Raw genomic sequence first — 6,360 nt, forward strand, 5'->3', positions numbered from 1 at the left:
AGACTCTATCTTGTAATTTTGAAGGTATATGGTGGCGGGGGTGGGGGGGGGGGACCTTTTAACAATAAGATTAAGACTTCATTTTTTTACTTTGATTATGCTTTTAATGCTAGTTTTATTTCATTGCTTTATTTTTCTTGTTCAGAAAAATCAAATATGTACTGAATTTTTTTTCACTGTTCTCTATCGAGCTTTCTTTTGGTTACTACTTATTTCATTATATTTTTGTCTCTTTACTCAAAATCTCTTATGAAACTTGTAGTCAGATCTATCCCTCCTTGGATACCATGTAATTTGGCCTTTACCTATGAGATAATTTTTATCTTTTTTTTTACCAATTTTTTTTCCTGAGTTTGATCATAGCTCACCTTACACTGTTATTTTGCTCACTTCTATTCTGGGTTTTCTTGAATTCATGATTTAAGGTCCATTTTATATCTAAAAATGCTTATTTCAAGATGTTTAATGTTTGTTGGGATAGCTGTTTTATTACAGTTTTCCTGAACTTCATGTTTGGCATTTTAGAGAATATTTTGATCAGCTAAAATCTGTTGATTCTTACTTTCTGTTTTTCTTCTTGTAGTTTCTAGGCTGGCAGCTGTCCATTTTATAATCATCTCATGGACTGGGAATAATAGTTGTCTATATATAGACTTGCTGAGAATGTCTTACTAGGTTTCTTAGCTCAAGAGGACCCTTTGCTGATAAGATAAATACTTTGGGTTTTTTTTTTTTTGTTTTTTTTTTACTAGTTTATGTCATCAAAGTTGATGTATCTTCTGGTTTTGCTTTTATAGGGTTGAACTCCACAGCCTTCTTTCTTATATCTCTTCACCACTAGACTCTACAGAATGCTTCCTTCTTCCAAGTCTCATCCTCTTCTTCACAATGGTGCCTTCTCAAGGCCCTCACTGCCAGGAGACAATTCTGTATGAGGCCCCCACATTCATGCATGTCTTACAAGCAGAGGCACTGACTACCTTTGTTCTGGGCTACCTTTCCAAGCTTTTCGTTTAAAAAAATTTGTAGAAGACCACAATAATGTCTTCTCTGAACTAAAGGGCCCAATTGCTTACAGTTTTGGATTATAGGGTCTCTCTTAATAGTAGGGCAGGCATACAGTCCAATATAAACTAGTCACTTTTCTAGCATCAGGGCTGCTCCTCTGTACTGCAATAAACTTGCTCACAAGTCCAGCTTTGCATCTCACTCTGAGAACTGGGCTTGAGGGACTAGCCTGATTTATCAAAAACACTGATACTCTGGGAGCTGATGTTTCTGTGAACACTCAAGTCTTTTGTTTCTGAAATAGAAGTCTCGTTGCTGCTATATCCATGAAACACTGATGGGCTAAAATAGCCTGCAGGTAGAAAGCATCAGCCTTCACACTTCTTGATGGTGGCCTTTTGATCTCTGGGTGCCCAGAACCAGTTCTCAGACACATTCTGAGTATTTTCCCATTTGGAATGGGACTTTTGCCTCCTTTTTTTCCTCAAAATTCTGATATATTCCATTCTAAAATATATTATGAATATTTCCTAATATATACAAAAGAAGAGAAAGCATTATATTGAAGCCCTTAATCATCATAGCAGTTTTTATAATATTCAATACATGGGAAATCTTATTTCAAACTCTATCCACACCTAACCCCCAACTTTGGATTATTTTGAAGAAAATTGAAGATGTCATTTCATGTCATCTGTGAATTTCTGAAAGGTAAAACTTCTTTTTTAAAAAGACACCCAAAATATCTTTATTCAGTTCAGTCACTCAGTCATGTCTGACTCTTTGCAACCCCACGTACTGTAGCACCAGGCTTCCCTGTCCATCAGCAATCTCAGAGCTTGCTCAAACTCATGTTCATCGAGTCGGTGATGCCAGGCAACCATCTCATCCTCTGTCATCCCCTTCTCCTCCCACCTTCAGTCTTTCCCAGCATCAGGGTATTTTCTAATGGGTCAGTTGCTTGCATCAGGAAGCCAAAGTACTGGGGCTTCAGCTTCAGCATCAGTCCTTCCAATGAATATTCAGGACTGATTGCCTTTAGGATTGAGTGGTTTGATTTTCCTTGCAGTCCAAAAGATGCTCAAGAGTCTTCTCCAGCACCACAGTTCAGAAGCATCAACTCTTCAGTGCTCAGCTTTCTTTATAGTCCAACTCTCACATCCATACATGACCACAGGAAAAACCATAGCCTTAACTAGACAGACCTTAGTTGGCAAAGTAATGTCTCTGCTTTTGAATATGCTGTCTAGGTTGGTCATTGCTTTTCTCCCAAGGAGCAAGCATCTTTTAATTTCATGGCTGAAGTTACCATCTGCAGTGATTTTGGAGACAGAAAATAAAGTCTGTCACTGTTTCCCATGTTTCCCATCTATTTGCCAAGACGTGATGGAACCAGACGCCATGATCTTCGTTTTCTGAATGTTGAGCTTTAAGCCAACTGTTGCCACTCTCCTCTTTCACTTTCATCAAGAGGCTCTTTAGTTTTTCACTTTCTGCCATAAGGGTGGTGTCATCTGCAAATCCGAGGTTATTGATATTTCTCCAAGCAATCTTGATTCCAGCTTGTGCTTCTTCCAGCCCAGTGTTTCTCATGATGTACTCTGCATGTAAGTTAAATAAGTAGGGTGACAATATACAGCCTTGACATACTCCTTTCCCAGTTTGGAACCAATCTGTTGTTCCATGTCCAGTTCTAACTGTTACTTCCTGACCTGCATACAGATTTCCTAGGAGGCAGGTGAGGTGGTCTGGTATTCCCATCTTTCAGAATTTTCCACAGTTTGTTGTGATCCATACAGCCAAAGGCTTTGGCATAGTCAATAAAGGAGAAATAGATGTTTTTCTGGAACTCTCTTATTTTTCGATGATCCAACGGATGTTGGCAACTTGACCTCTGGTTCCTCTGCCTTTTCTAAATTCAGCTCGAACATCTGGAAGTTCACGATTTACGTATTGCTGAAGCCTGGCTTCAGAGAGAGGGAGAGAGAATTTTGAGCATTACTTTGCTAGCGTGTGAGATGAGTGCAATTGTGCAGTGGTTTGAGCATTCCTTGGCATTGCCTTTCTTTGGGATTGGAATGAAAACTGACCTTTTCCAGTCCTGTGGCCACTGCTGAGGTTTCCAACTTTGCTGGCATATTGAGTGCAGCACTTTCACAGCATCATCTTTCAGGATTTGAAATAGCTCAGCTGGAATTCCATCACCTCCACTAGCTTTGTTCGTAGTGATGCTTCCTAAGGCCCACTTGACTTCACATTCCAGGATGTCTGCCTCTAGGTGAGTGATCACACCATCGTGTTAATCTGGGTCATTAAGATCTTTTTTTTGTGTGCAGTTCTTCTATGTATTCTTGCCACCTCTTCTTAATATCTTCTGCTTCTGTTAGGTACATACCGTTTCTGTCCTTTATTGAGCCCATCTTTGCATGAAATGTTCCCTTGGTATCTCTAATTTTCTTGAAGAGATCTCTAGTCTTTCCCATTCTATTGTTTTCCTCTATTTCTTTGCATTGATCACTGAGGAAGGCTTTCTTATCTCTCCTTGCTATTCTTTGGAACTCTGCATTCAAATGGGTATTTAACAATATTAACAACTCCTCAACATCACAAAATATCCAGTGGTAAGATTTTTCCCAAATAACTTGTTTCTATTTACAGTTTATTGAACTAGGATCAAATATTTAATTTGATTTTTATAGCTTTTAATTATCTTTTGGTCTATAGCTTCCTCTATCTTCCTCTTCTTTAATTTTTCTTCCAGTTTTGTTGTTTTGTTTTACTGTTGTTGTCTCTTGAAGGAACTGGGTAATTTGTACAGCTTGCCAGTGGCAATCATGTTGATCATATAATAAATGTTCCTCTGTCCACTGTGTTTACTACAAATTGCTCCTTAGATCTAAAGGCTTGGTCAGAATCAGATTTTATTTATTCATTTGACTCAGATGGTAAAGAAACTGCCTGGAGACCTGGGTTCAATCCCTGAACTGGAAGATCTCCTGGAGAAGGGAATGGCAGCGCACTTCAATATTCTTGCCTGAAAAATCCCATTGACAGAGGGGCCTGGTGGGTTACAGTCCATGAGGCTGCAAAGAGTCGGACATGAGTGAGCAACTAACAATTCCATTTGGCAAAATTTCTTTACTTTATAGGTGACATTATACACTTCTACCAGAAAATAGTTGCTTGCTCATCTCTTGTTTGGATTACTATCAACCTCTGATACTTGTCTAGATCCATTCATTTATCATTATGATTTTAAAATAGCCATAGAACATTCTACCATTTCTTCTTTATTTTGTAGAATAATTCTATCTAAAAGTTTTCCCCAAAACTATATGACTGTTCTGAAATACAGATCATATAGGAGAGGCAATATAAACAAGTTGAATCTGTCATGTACTTGTTTTTTAAATAATGAGGACTTTTTTCCTCGGGAAGATTTTATTGACATTCATCACCACTAGACCCCAGTGCTCCTGTTTTCAACACATCCTTCACCAGATCCTGATCTGGCATGGTTCCCAAACCTAGCTCTTTGTTTGAGGTTAAAATTTGTAGTATTCTCTGACCTCTATTGCTATGGACTGAACTGTGTTTTCTCCCAGTTCCTATGTTGAATCCCTAAAGCAGTGTGACTATATCTGGAGATAGGGCCCTTGGGGAATAGCTACAGTTCAGTGAAGTCATAGGGGCTTCCCAGGTGGCACGAGTGGTAGCGTGCCTGCCTGCTGATGCAGGAGACATAAAAGGTGCAGGTTGGACCCCTGGGTGGGGAAGACCTCCTGGAGGAGGGCACGGCAACCCACTCCAGTATTCTTGCCTGGAGAATGCCATGGACAGAGGAGGCTGGTGGGCTTCAGTCCATGGGGCACAAAGAGTCAGACACAACAAAAGCAACTTAGCACACAGCACACACAAAGTCATAAGGGTGGGGTACTAGTGCAATAGGATCAGTGTCCTTACAGGAAGAGAAAAGCCGGCTTGAGCTCTCTCTTTCTCTCCACACACACACACACAGAGAAGAGATCGAGTGAGCGCTCAGCAACAGGGCACAATCTGCAAGTCAAGTGAAGAGGCCTCAGAATTAAACTTACTTCACTGGCACCTTGATTTTGAACTTTCCAACCTCCAGAACTGTGAGAAATACATTGTTGTTGAAGCCACCTCGTCTGTGGCATTTTCTTAGGAAAGTTCGGGCGGGCTGAGACACTTGCTTATGCTACAGATACCTATTTTGGGTTTTATTTGCCCTTCTTGTTGATCGGTGAGAACTTTGGAGGATGCATGAACGAATTTGGATTGGGCAACAGCTAAAATATAACAGGAAGCTAGAATTACAGGCAATGTATTAACAAATATTGCCCTAAAGAAACACATGGACTTTTATCATCAAACATATAATTACCAAACCTGGTTCAATTTAAGACTATTAAAAATATTCTAGAGTACAAGGATTTAGTTAATCTCTATATAGTGGAGAACTTTTTAAATTTATTTTTTAATTGGAGTATAATTGCCTTACACTGTTGTTTAGTTTCTGCTGTATAACAACATAAATAAGATATAAGTATACATATATCCCCTATCTCTTCACCCTCCCTCTTACCCCCCCACCCCCGCCATCTCACCTCTCTAGGCCATCACAGAGCACCCAATTGAGCTCCCTATGCTACCCAGCAGATTCCCATTAGCTATCTGTTTCACATATGGTACTGTGTATGTGTCCATACGACTGGCTCAACTTACCCCACACTCTGCATACAGTAGTAATCCTTCTTTATTATATGGTGTAATTTATTAGAGGATGATGAGACACCTCATCAATGGCTCAGGGAAACTCCTATCTATCCTTTTGAGCTCAGCTGGTAGAAATTCTTATTTACTGACAAGTAAAGAGCATCCATTATCTCACTGACACCTTTTAAAGACAGGTTTGTGGTTAAGAGTGTGGTTTCTTGAGTTAGACTGCTTGAGTTCAAATCACATTTTTTAGATAAGTTACTTATCTCTCTAAAAATCTTCATTTTCTCATCTTTCCGATGGGGATAATAACTGTTGTGGGGATTAAATAAGATAATACATGTAGAGCTTCTGACACATAGTAAGCATTCAGTCATACTTCAGATGTATTTAAACAACCAACTTAGGTATGTTACATGTTTTGCCTTAAAAATATTTTAAATGTCAATAATTTTCTCTATTCTTAGAAGCAGTCATGTAAAATTCCGTATAGTCTATCTAATACTCCCAAATGTGTCACTGACTTTTTTCTTCTAATAAGAAATATAGTACTTGGCCTATCATAAGTTTCAATAAGTATTTGTTGAGTGAGTGAATTAAAATCACATAATA

The sequence above is a fragment of the Ovis aries genome, chromosome 6, assembly GCF_016772045.2.
Source record: "Ovis aries strain OAR_USU_Benz2616 breed Rambouillet chromosome 6, ARS-UI_Ramb_v3.0, whole genome shotgun sequence".
NCBI classification, from domain to species: Eukaryota; Metazoa; Chordata; class Mammalia; order Artiodactyla; family Bovidae; genus Ovis; species Ovis aries.